The sequence below is a fragment of the Castor canadensis genome, chromosome 13, assembly GCF_047511655.1.
Source record: "Castor canadensis chromosome 13, mCasCan1.hap1v2, whole genome shotgun sequence".
Lineage (NCBI taxonomy): Eukaryota > Metazoa > Chordata > Mammalia > Rodentia > Castoridae > Castor > Castor canadensis.
This window is the reverse complement of record NC_133398.1, coordinates 9,902,517-9,916,384: the sequence shown is the minus strand read 5'-3', so window position 1 is coordinate 9,916,384 and position 13,868 is coordinate 9,902,517.

Sequence of the window (13,868 nt, the reverse complement as noted above, 5' to 3'; positions counted from 1 at the left end):
TTGAACTCAGGGCCTCATGCTTGCTAGGAAGGCGCTCTACCACTTAAGCCACTCAGTCAGCCCTTTTAATGTGTGTGTTGGGTATTTTTGATATAGGGTCTCATGAACTATTTGCCCATACTGGCCTCGAACCTTGATTCTCCTGATCTCTGCCTCCTGAGTAACTAGGATTAGAGGCGTGAGCCACTGACGCCTGACTAGGATTTTTAAAAATATTCTTCTTTCCCTACTTTCCCAGCTCAAAGGATTATGAAGAGTTTCTTGGACTCTGATGTGGCCGGGTGGTAAGTAGAGCCCTTGCCTAGCATGTGTGAGGCCCTGGGTTCCATCCCCAATATCAACAACAACAAAGTTTCCTACCCCAGGAATGGTAATAGTAATATTGACTAACACTTACTTACTCAACAACTAAGTTTATCAATCACCTAGCCAGGTACTGTGTTTAAGTGCTAGGGAGTAGAATCAGAAAATAAAAACCGACAAAAGGCCTTTCCCTCATGGAGCTGACATTGCAATGGAAGGAGCATGACAGCACTGAAAATGTTTATAAATCTAAGGTGACTCACTGATTGGTAATGTGTGAGCAGAAATGTAGTTATCTGAAGAATTACTGGCTAGGGGTGTGGCTCGAGTAGGCTAGTGGTCCTGGGTTCAATTCCAAGTACTACAAAAAAATTGAAGATTATAATAAGTTCTTAGTGAAGTACTTTGCAGGTATAATCTCTTCGAATTTTTATGACTACTCTACAATTATTCTAATTTTACATGGTTTTTTGTTATTTGTTTTTACATACTGGACTGGGGTTCTTACCCAGGGTCTTGAGCATGCTAGACCTGCCTCAGCCTCCTAAGTGTGCCACCATGCCCCCCAATTCTACAGTATTCCTATTTCACAGATAATAAAGATTAGGTTTGCAATAGAGCAGTAAAATGTCCAAATTCCCAGCTAGCAAGGGCATAAGTGGGTTTGAGGTTTAAGCCTGGGCCCTCATCCACTACTCTCTTCTGTAATAGGTTAGCTTCCATACTGATGCGACATCAGTTTGGAGTCTGCATTCCCACTCTCCAGGCCCATTAAATGATCACTCCCTGCCCTCCAGCTAACACCATACAAGCTGAGAGGGTGAGTAAGCAAGTCAGTGGCAGGAGACCCTGATGCTGCTGCCCTTTCTCTTCTGTTTTTGCCCTTTTCTTTGTGACAAGCTCCCCTGAATGACAGCTTTCTAGTCTCCCTTTGCCATCCAGCCTCACAAACACACACACACAAAACCCCAGCACCGACCTGAGCCCCACCATAGTCACATGGGACTCACTCCAGCCTGGCCTGTTCCTCCTCTCTGGCAGGGATGGGATGAGAGCATAGATAACCCGCAACAGTGACATGCTAGGAACAATTTCATCTAGTTGTGACTCACATTGGGAAAAAGCAAGATGGATCTTTTAACTGGCAAAATCATTAAAAACAAACAAAAAAACCACACTGGTATGTGTGGTGTTCATTTTTGCAGTTATCAGTACTGGGGAAAGCAATGGGCACATTGGCCATGCAGACCACTGCCAGTTACCTTTCAGGAGCCAGAAAGGCTGCTAGAAAGAGCATACTGCTTAGAGGACAAAAGGAAGCATCTGCAGGGGACGCTAGAAGGCAGAAGTGAAATAAAGAATCGGAACTTCATAACCACCAGGAAATGGTGTTCTTTGAATTCGCTGCATCCAACATGGTAAAAATACAGAATAAGAGTTCAAAACTTGACTTAAAATTTCCTCCACGCTTTTATGGAATACTTAGCCATTTTTTGCATCTCCTCCTCAAGCTCTCTAACACTAGCCCTAAGAAATAGCTACTATAATTGTATCGATTTCACAGAGGAGGAACTGAGGATTAAAGAAGTTACAGACATTGTTCAAGATCACCTGCAGATGCCAGCCAGTGGCTCATGCCTGTAATCCTAGCTACTTGAAAGGCAGTGATCAGGAGGCTCACAGTTCAAAGCCAGCTGAGGCAAATAGTTGCCTCAAGTTGCTCTCGACCCTATCTTGAAAATACCCAACACAAAAACAGGGCTGATGGAGTGACTCAAGTGGTAGAGTATCTAGCAAGCATGAAGCCCTGAATTTAGACTCCAGAACTGATCACCTGCAGAGTGGCGACTAAACTCAGGTCTGCCCATGTCTGTCCCACAAAAAGACTTTGTAAACAAACTGAGGAGAAGGAAGGCGAGATAGAGAGAGTTGTGCTAATTATTGCAAATTGAACATTTCTCGGAAATGTAGATTTTTCTGAGTGGAAGTATTCATTTTATTCCTGAAAAAAAGGTAGTACCCAATGCCTGCCTCCGGTGGCTTATGCCTGTAATCCTAGCTACTCAGGAGGCAGAGATCAGGAGGATCAGGGCAAATAGTTCTCAAGACCCTATCTTGAAAATACCCATCATAAAAAGAGGGCTGGTGAAGTGGCTTAAGGTGGAGGCCCTGATTTCAACCCAGTGCGGAAAAAAAAAAAAAAAAAGTACCCAGTGAATAAGGTTGTTTCTTACTGGGAGGTGTTGATGGGCAATCCCAAAACATTCTGGCATCATCCCTAACTTTTCCAAGGTTCTATTTTCTTACTGGATGCAGATTGCTTTATCATTTTACTTCTAAGTTGAATTTTTACTTTTCTCAGCATAATTGTGCACATAAATTAAAGGTAAAGTAATACTAAAAGACAACACACAAAGCTCTTAGGTTTTATTTTCTATTACTTTCTTCCTGATTCTGCTCCTCAAGAGATATTATTTGACTCCTCAGCTGTAAGGGTTTTCTTGTTTGTTTGTTTTGTTTTGTTTGTTTATTTGTTTTTAAGGGCTTTGTTTAGTCCTTTCTTTTACAAAAATTTTTTCTCTTACAAAAATGGTGCTAATTCTATATTTCTTTTAAGATGAACAATTACTGTCAGAGAAACACGAACACACATCTCCTTTTTTATAGTTAAAATTTTTTTTATGAAAGTTATACATGAGATTTGTTTAATAAGCCAAATAGCCCTAGCTAAGAGTCTGGCGCCTGCTCAAATCAGGGCAGATCTGTCCTCCATAAAAGAGGGAAAATCACAACCATTTTGCACTACGTGAAGATCCCCATGGTGCCTGATGGCTCCATAGCATCTGCTTCCTCTCCTCTAAGATACAATGCGGGCAGAGTCAACTTTAGAAATCCTATTACCCAGATGGGCATCGTTCCTCAAAGTGTGCAGAAGGACGTCACTTTCTTAGACCATCTGAGTTGAGTGATGAAATACCAAATGCAGCACGTTTTTTTATCTCTTGGAGTTTGAATGGGCTAGAAAAAGGCATTTCCTTTTTAGCTAGATCCTAAGATCTAGATCCTAAGAAAGGATATGCTCACACATTCCACAAAGCGAGTTGATATGAAAGACTTTGCTTTCTTCTGAGCAAGAAACCCCCAAAGCTAGTTTCCTTGCATGATTGAAGGTGCGAGGGTTCTTGGGTCACTAACAATATATAGTGGTTTTCATTGTGAGGGCTGTGCAGAGTACACATGTGCTCTTCCTAGTATAAAATCACTGCAGCCACCCAGCAGGATTTTAATCTGGGTGCATTTGATACAACAATGGCACAATTTTCAGTGACTGGGCTATTGTTCTAACTAAAATGCTAAAGGTCTTTGAGGTGATTTTTGTTCCTCTGATTTTATGGCCTGAATACTCATTTTTTGTTTTCATCATCTAAGTATACAAAATATGGTGTAGGATCTGAATCTTTTTGAAATTAATTGCATTGTAAATCAAACATATTTCCACAGAATTCACTTACTCATCATTAGCATGCGAGAGTTTCCAGTAAAATATCTTCAGTATTATTTTTATTATTAACATATTTACACTGTCACTCCAGCCCTGCACCCTTTGTGAATCTGTTTTTAAAATAAATATGACCTGATACCAGAGCGATTGGTGCAATAAAAATGCATGATGTGAGATTAATCAAATGTGGTTGGGTTCAATTTATAAGGGACACATTAAGAAAAATTATTTCTTGTTCGGGTATGCCACTCTAGTGAATCAAACAGAGTTGCGTATATTTCAGCAAGATACATATAAAATCCATTCATTCAACCAACATTTATTATGCATTTACTGTGTGCATCACAGGGGATAAAATCAAGCTGAGCAAACAAGAAATTCAGACATGAGACAACTGAAGAGCAAAAGCAACTGCATAATTGCCGAATCTATGCTGAATATCCCAGGTTCCAAAAACAAAAGCTCAAGTAGCAGCAGTGTGGTATATTGGTTAAGCGTGTGGGGCTCTGGATTTATTTCAGTTTTTTTTTCAGGTAGTGGTCATTAATTTTTGTATGGAAAAAAAGAGAGAACAGAGTGGCATAATTCATTGAATTCATTGTGAAGATAGGTTTTTATATTCTGTATATGTGAAGGAAATAAATTTCTAATGCAGTAAAACAAGAAAGAATGGAAAAAAAATAAGATCCAAGCTTGGACTTTAGAGTCAGATACACAAGGGTTCAAATCCCAGCTCTGGTGCTTACCAGCTATGATGACCTTGGACAAATTCTTTCATTTTGTTGAGTTTTGAGTTTCTTATCAACATTATAGAGGTGATAATGTCTTCCCCATTGGATCATCACAAGAGTAATGAAATGAGATAATGTCCTCAGTAAGCATCCACTAAACGCCATGTTATTCTGGGACTGGGCACAGTTAGAGAGGATGTCTTAGACGCTATTATTGTCAAAGCTGGTGGCAGGGATGGATTGTGGAGATAGCACTCTAGCTGGAGGGGATGGCATGGACCAAGAGAGGAAGATAGGGTTGGAAACAACCAAGTACTGCAGTCACCTATAGGAACTGGGCTGTGCCTTCTCCCAGGCACAGGGTCTGGCCAAGGCTAGCCATCCATTGCTGCTCGATGAACAGAAGAATAGACATCTTTGTCCTGTAAAATGTGAATAGTCATTTCTCAATCTCTCTCTCCCCCCCCCTCTCTCTCTCTCTCTCTCTCTCTCTTTGTCTCTCAATCTGGCAATACTAGGGGTTGAACTCAAGGCAAGCACTCTATCACTTGAGCCATGCCCCAATCAACCCCTGTGGCTCTGTTTCCTCAACTGTGTAAAGGAGGAAAGAACTCACCAAAGGGCTCTTACGAAGATCAAATGCATTCATATTTGTAAAGTGCCAAGAACATGGCCTGGCCCATGGTCACCTCTGTATCAGTGCTTATTATATAACAGCATAAAGAATTGATATTGCAGTGGCAACATGGTTAAATAAGAAAACAATTAAAGGGAGCAAGTGCCTGTGGAGGACAGGCAGAAGGAAGAAACTCACAGCCGGTGGAATGAAACCCTGTCCCATGCAGACCTAGCCCCTGTCTCAATGAAACTAAGATTTGTCTTTTTCTTGAGCCCAGCATGCAGTGGGTCCTGAGGAGTCCTGGACCTGCTGTTCTTTTGCTTTCATTTTCCTTCCCCAACCCTTCTGGTACAGAATGATACCCTTTAGTTCAAGGCTTCTATTAGGAAGACCTCATACTCTGCATTCCCTGAAATACTCCAGGGCCTTATATGAATATAGCCTCTCATTTTACCCAAGGTGAATAGCTGAAGTCCAGTACTCATTGAGATAGACTGTCTTCCCATTCCTTTCCTACCCTCTGTCTCTTCCTCCTCAGAATAAAAAAAGATGCTACCCGCTTTGTGGATCACCGAGTCCCTCACTTCCCATTGCCCACCCCCCACACACAACTAGACAGGACTCTTATCCATGTGACATGAGTTGCACTAGGCTCTGACATGCCCACTGGACACTATTCTTCAGATGACTGGTGCCCTTTTTGGGGTTCAGCCTTCAAACTAATCAGTTCACTGAGCTTGAGCTCTGCCCACTCACTAGCTCATTTGTCTATTCACTAATTCATTCACACATTCCTTTAACTAAAGGTAACTCAGTCCCTTCTTTGTGCCCAACACTCAGGGCCAAGGGCAATGACATCATTCAGAGTGTCCCCTGTGCTCAGGGAGCTCATGGTCTAGTCAGGCAGAGTCAGAACTGACAACACAAAGTAATTAGGTACAAAGATAGAAACGGGTAAGGGAGGGGTGGGGGAGGGGAGAGAAATGACCCAAACATTGTATGCACATATGAATAAAAAAAAATTTTTTTAAATTTTTAAAAAGCTGCCTTCAGCAGCTACTACAAAAAGTGAAAAAAAAAAAACCCAAAAAAGCAAAAGCAAAGATAGAAACATGTACATGGTAGGAGAGATCAGGTGGGGGAATTTGCTCTTATCTGAGAAAGGCAGGTTAGGGTTTCCAGAAATAGCAAGTTCTGAGACAGATTTTGAAGGAGGATAGAGTAAGACCAGAATCCATTCAGACTGAGTAGTATAAAGGCACAGAGGGATGAGAAGCAAGGGCTGGGACTGGACTACATGGTGAGAGAGAAGCTTGGGGTGGTAGGCAGAGGTCAGATGATAGAGGGAGCTGAATTTCATTTTTATACTAAAAGAGAAGGATGGGACAGGCCCTGTGTATGCTGCCCAGACCCTTTTCAGTGAAGGGATTATTGCTCTGTCCCATCCTGGCAGTACCCTCTGGAGACAGAGCTCTCAGGCCCCTATAAGGATGGCCTCAGATGTAGGGAACCACTGTGTCCACAGATCTGCCCCTCCCTGGTAGAGCAGTCCACATCTTCTGACTGATGGACGCAAGAGTAGAAAGGCTCAGCCATCTTGGCCCAACCCAGGACAACTCAGAAAGGCCATTCTGGTTCCAAAGTTCCCCATGGGACTGGCTGAAGTTTAGCTTTCTCCTCTTGGGGATATACCCAAAAGACTGTTACTCCAGAGGCACCTGCACATCCATGTTTATTGCCGCACTATTCACAATAGCCAAGTTATGGAAACAGCCAAGATGCCCCAGCACTGACGAATGGATTAAGAAAATGTGGTATCTATACACAATGGAATTTTATGCAGCCATGAAGAAGAACGAAATGTTATCATTCGCTGGTAAATGGATGGAATTGGAGAACATCATTCTGAGTGAGGTTAGCCTGGCTCAAAAGACCAAAAATCGTATGTTCTCCCTCATATGTGGACATTAGATCAAGGGCAAACACAACAAGGGGATTGGACTATGAGCACATGATAAAAGCGAGAGCACACAAGGGAGGGGTGAGGATAGGTAAGACACCTAAAAAACTAGCTAGCATTTGTTGCCCTTAATGCAGAGAAACTAAAGCAGATACCTTAAAGCAACTGAGGCCAATAGGAAAAGGGGACCAGGAACTAGAGAAAAGGTTAGATTAAAAAGAATTAACCTAGAAGGTAACACCCACGCACAGGAAATCAATGTGAGTCAATGCCCTGTATAGCTATCCTTATCTCAACCAGCAAAACCCCTTGTTCCTTCCTATTATTGCTTATACTCTCTCTACAACAAAATTAGAGATAAGGGCAAAATAGTTTCTGCTGGGTATTGAGGGGGGGAGCGGGAGGGGGTGGAGTGGGTGGTAAGGGAGGGGGTGGGGGCAGGGGGGAGAAATAAACCAAGCCTTGTATGCACATATGAATAATAAAAGAAAAATGAAAAAAAAAATAGAGAATTAAAACAAAAAACTTTTTTATAGTAATAAATTACTATAAAAATACAAAATACTTCAAAGAAAAAAAAAAAAAAGTTTAGCTTTCTCTTCCTGCTTCCTTCCTCTCTTTCCCATAGGCAGTGCTATCAAGGGCAGCATCACCCAGAACATGGACCCTGCAGCCTGGACTTCATTCATAAGGTCAACCTCCCCTACTTTCTATTGCAAGCTCTGCCTGTGGGCCACTTAAGTAGTCTTAGGTCTCTTTCAGATCTTTTGAAAGTCTCCAACCCCACATTGTCCTCTTTCTGTCCTCTGCTTTTGGGCCAAATTCTTCCATAGAACTTCCTGCCTCAATCTGCAGCCCTTCCTTCCATTCATTTTTCAGTCAACATCATCAAGCCTGGGGACTCACTGGGTCTCCAACGTTTACCACACCTTTAAATCCAGCAGATGCCTTAGGCTGTAACTCATCAGAGCTGTTGACCTTCTGTCCTTCTGACAACCATCATGGTTTTGATACTACTGGACTCTGCTAGTCTTTCTACCCACCTAGAGTCTCCTTCAGGGCTGTTTTCTTCCTCTGTTCCTTGGCTATTGGTGCTCTGTTGCGGGCTCTTGTTTTTCTCCTTGTGTAATCTCATGCACTGTCATGAGTGCCTAATACCACTGAGAAATTAATAATTCCTAACTCTCTCTGACCCTAGGCCAGATCTTTCTCCTGAGCTTTCATCTCCCCCAGCTGTGCTGCAGGGGCCACATATTCCACATGTGCACAGCCGCCTCATCCCCTCTCCTCAGACCCGTAGTTCTTCCTCAGTTATCTCTGCCTCTGCCCTTCCCCAGCTCTCCCAGCTGAACTCCACAGCATCTGCCTGTTCACACCCTACCCAGCTGCGGACTGGAGCCTACCCCTCTTCTCTAGCTTCTACCCTAGATGAGTGAGTTAAGTCATCTGTCAGAAATCAAGCTGTGGTGGCCCAGCAAGACTGCAGTGGGAACCAGAAATTGGACCACCTTTAGAACCCTGGAAGCCAGCAAGCTTCCAGCTGGCTCCCACTATACCCCTACCCCGCTTCCAGGCTGTGCTATGTCTTCGGTAAGCCCTCTTCTACAGGGGGCTTTCTTGGCTTCTTACTGGGCAGTTGATTACTATGACTGTCCCAGAAGTCTAAAGGTTATACATCCTCAGCAAGAAGTCAGCAAACAAATCAATGTCTTTCATGTGCAAGGGCAAGTCTCCAGCAGAGAGACTATTTGCATTTACCCTGGTCATGTGCCCGTCTCTGGTCCAGTGAGCTCAGGGTAGGAGGTTTAGCCCAGGTGGAAGGAAACATGGCTATGAGGACTCACACAGTAAGTGTGGGCTTAAAAGGAAGGGTGTCTTGGGCTGGGCAATTATTTAAGGGGTGGTTTTTATAGCTCTGAATAATCACAGATGACAAAATTTCCAGCAATTATAAAGTTTAAGTGTACACAAGTATCTAACTTCTTTGACTACCTTTTCATCTTAGGGTTTTGTAGAATTACCATTTACTTGTTCACTTCATCTTGCCCTTACCTTATCGTGCTATTTAATAGCTATAAGTCAATGGTAGAGCACCTGCCTAGCATGGTGGGTTTGAGAGAGAGAGAGAGGGAGAGAGAGACAGAGAGAGAGAGAGGAAGAAAGGAAGGAAGGAAGGAAGAAAGGAAAGAAGAAGAAAGGAAGGAAGGAAGAAAGGAAGGAAGAAGAAAGGAAGGAAGGAAGGAAGGAAGGAAGGAAGGAAGGAAAGAAGGAAGGAAGGAAGGAAGGAAGAAAGGAAGGAAGGAAGGAAGAGTGAGCAATGTGGTAGAAAGAACAGTATAAGAAAAATATCCCATGAGCTTAAAAAGTAAAACCTTTAGCTCATGCCTGTAATCCTAGCTACTTGGGAGGCTGAGATCAAGAGGATCAAGACTTGAGGCCAACTTGGGCAAATAGTTCACAAGATCCTTTCTCCAAAATAATCAGAGGAAAATGAACTGGAGATGTGGCTCAAGCAGTAGAGTACCTGCTTTGCAAACAGGAAGCCCTGAGTTCAAACCCCAGTCTCACCAAAAACAAACAAACAAAAAAACAAAAAAAAACCCCCAAACCCTAATTCATAGACTTTAATCAGCATTCTCCTCTATAATACAAAGTTATTAACAATAAAAATAAGATAAAAACCTTTTGAATCCATTTCAACTGTTTCTGCATTTAAATCTTGCCTAGAAATTCAAAATGGAAGAGATAATCAAAAGTATCATCCAGTTGCTTTTTTTTTTTTCATCCAATTGCTTTTTGACATAAGGAAGTTTATAACCTATGCATAAGCTCATAGAAAATAATATCACTAGGAAATCTTTGATGGTCCCCTTATGGGTAAAAAAACCCCAAAAACCAGAAAACTTATTTTCAGATCAGCATATTGTAGCATAATTCTTAAAGAAACTTTTTCTTTAAATCAGTTTTATTGTAAGCCTAGAAAAGAAACAGGACTTGGGGATGAACACAGTGTTGACAAGAAGCTAGTAAGATAAAAAGAAATATACTGTGGGACTACTTGTTTTTAAGAAATGAAACTCTGGATTTATGTACTAGCTTTAAAAAATCTCTCTAGGCGCACTGTTCAACAGCTATTTAGATCTTGTCTGAAGTTTTTAGTATGTTTCAAGTAAAACCAGATTCTTTTGTTTCACAATAGCAGGTCTTTGGTACCCTACTTATCCATTCATTTAGCAAACATTTTCTAAGCATCAATTATATGCTAGGTGTTGTTCAAGACATAAAGTTGACTGTCAAAAGACCTTTGCTTCACGTTGTAGCTTATATAGGATGCATTCCTGTAAACTACATTAAAAGGTATAGATTTACTTCTGTGCATTGCTGGTGAGAAGGTAAAATAGTATTGCCAACATGGAAAACAGAATGGCAATTCTTCCAAAAATTAAAGATAGAGTTATCATATGACCCAGCAATTCTACCTCTGGATAAATATTTCAAAATTGGAAGAAAAAACTGGGACACAGCATCATTATTCAAAAGAGCTAAAGGTGAAAGCAACCCAAATGTCCACTGAAGGCTGGATGGATAAACAAAATATGTTATATACATACAATGTAATATTATTTTGTCTTAAAAAGGAAATTCTGGCTGGGCACAGTAATCCTAGTTACTTGGAAGGTAGAGATTGGGAGGATCACAGTCCAGGCTGACTTGGGCATAAATTTGAGACCCTATTCGAAAAAAAAACAAAACCTCAAGTAAAGAGGGCTGGGGTTGTGGTTCAAGGAGTAGAGCTCCTGTCTAGCAAGCAGGGCTTGGATTTGAAGCCCTGAGTTCAAACCCAAGTACAAAAAAAAAAAAGAAAAGAAAAAAAAAAGAGAGATAGGAGAGTCTGATACATGCTACAACACCATGAACTTCAAAGTGAGTAAGTAAATAAAGGATTGTGTGATTCCACTTACATGAATTCCCTAGAACATATTCAGGGTCATATTTAGGGATGGGGGTGTGGTTCAGAGGTAGAGCACTTTCTTAGCATGTCCTGGGCCCTGGGTTCCAAACACAGCCTATGGAAAAAAATCCATAAAACAGTAGGCAAATTCATAGGGATAACAGACAGAATGGAGGTTGCTAGGGATTGAGGAACTGGAGTTTAGTGGGTGCAGAATGTTAGCTTGGGATGATGAAATAGTTCTGAAGATAGGTAATGGTGATGGTTGCATAACCAAATGCCATTGAACTGCACAATTAAAATGGTAAATTTTATGCGAGATATGTTTTGCCACAATTCCTTTTAAAGGTACTCACTTCTAAGAGCCCAGTTGGGAGTGTTGCTTAGTGGTAGAGTGCTTGCCTGGCTCACATGAGACCCTGGGTTTGATCCCCAGCAATGCTCCACCAAAAAATACAAAGAAAACACCAAACCAAGCAACCAGCCAGCCAAACAACCAACCAGCCAAAACAACAAAACAAACAAACAAAACACAAACCAAAGGACACATACACACACAAAGGAAATAAACAAAAAGTTTGGGGTAGGGCTGTAGCTCAGTGGCAGAGTATCTGCCTTGCATGCCTGAGGTCCCAGATTCCATCCCCAGCACAGAAAGTAAAGCAACAAAACAAAACAAGCAAACAAAACCCTTAAGTGATCCTGGGGACTCAAAAAGAGAGCATTTATTCCTTTTGGGGCTAACAAGGGCTTTCTCTAGGTGGTAAAATGTCTGAAGTCCAGGGTCTCTATCCTGTGCATGGCCTTGGAGAAGTGATGTAACTCCTCCCGCAGCAGGGTTAGTCATGAGGACTCTGAGCCAGATGACTCATTTGAATTGGTTTATTTACTAGCCATGTGACCTTGGGCAGGTTATTAGACATCTTTAAGTCTCAGTTTTTTCAACTATAAATTAGAACATTAATGCCCACCTCATAGAGTTGTTGTGAAAGTTTAATTAGATGCAGTATGAGAAAATATTTGTACAGTGCCTGCTACAAACTGTTAGTTGACTTAAAACTTGAGTTATATTAAGGATTAATTGAGGCTGTGTGCAGAAGAGTATTGTATGCAGGTCAGACAGCACCAATGAAGATGGGTAAGGAATGTGCTCCCATGGAGGGAAACCAGTATGAGCAAAGGACAAAAAGTGTGGGGACATCAGGGGTGAGTTTAATGTTGGGTGTGTGAAATGGATTAGCAGGAAATAGGGTTGGAGAGACAGAACTAGGATAGTTTATGGAGGCCCTTAAAGGTTTAGCTAAAAGTGCATTGCAGAGGCAGATCACATAGGATGGACGTGGAAAAGAGCAGCGAGGATCATGACATGATTAGATTTGACATTGAGAACTCAATTTGGAAATCTTCAGGATGCCCCCTAATAATCCTCATCTCTCTCTGTGGGGGGGAGGGGACTGGGGTTTGAACTCAGGGCTTTGCATTTGCAAAACAGGTACGCTACTGCGTGAATCCTTTTTGCTCTGGATATTTTAGAGATGGGGTCTCATGAACTGTTTGCCTAGGCTGGCCTTGAACTATGACCCTTCAGATCTCAGCCTCCCAAGTAGCTAGGATTACAGGCGTGGGTCACCAGCACTCTGCTTCTTCATCTCTTGATATCATTGTTCTGTGGAATCCCTTCTTGTGTGTGGGTTAGATCTATTGACTTGCTTCTGTGAAAAAGAACACGGGGAATGCAATAGGATAGCAACTTTTGAGACTAAGTTATGGAAAGACTGACTTCTTTCTTTTCCTTTCTTGCTGTCTGGAATTTTTATTCTGTGAGAAAAAATTCTGTGAGCTCAGCCATGTTGTGAGCTGCTCTATAGAGAGGCCCATGAGTCAAGGAACTGAAGTTTTTTGCTAATAGTCATTGCGGACATGAGGCTTATCAACAGCCACGTGAGTGAGCTGGGAAATGACTCTTCACCTGGGCATGCCTTGAGATGACTGTCACCTCGATTGCAGTCTCATAAGAAACCCTAAGCCAGAGGCAGCCAGCTAGAGTATAGATTCCCAACATACAGGAACTGTGAAATAATAGATACTTTCTTTTTTTTTTTTTTTTTTGTGGCACTAGGGTTTGAACTCAGGGCCTCATGCTCGTTAGGCAGGCACTCTACCACTTGAGCCACTCTGCCAGTGATACTTGTTTAAAGCCAATTAAGTTTTGGGATAGTTACACAGCAATAGACAACTCATACAGGCTCTACGGGTGAGATTCAGTTGTTAGAAAGCTGTGTAACTCTGAGAATGAGAAGGAGCTGGGGTTGAAGCTTCAGGGTTGGCTGAGGGGTGAAAAAGCTAAGGGTGAAAGGGTAGAAAGAAAAAAGAAGAGAAGGAAAAAGAGAAGAGAAGAAATATAGGAAGATGAGAGAAAAAAATAAAGAGGTGACAAGGAGAAAAGTAAGGGATGGGAGAGAGAAAAAAGGGGAAAAGAGATAAAGGAGAGAGCCAGATACAACGGTGCACACTTTTAGTCTCACCTACTCAGGAGAACTGAGGAGGGGTGAATCACTTGAACCCAACAGTTGGAGACCAGCCTGGCAACAAAATAAGACCCTGTCTCAACAATAACAACAAAACAAACAAATAAAAAAGAGGGGGACTGAGGATGGAGGACAGCCCAAGAGATGTGGGGAACTGGAAGTAAAGGAAGAGATCTACTTATTACAATGAACTGTTGTCTCCATCATTATACTTCTTTTTTACAATAACTCAGTGATCTAATTATTATTATTATTGTCATTTACAGATGAGAA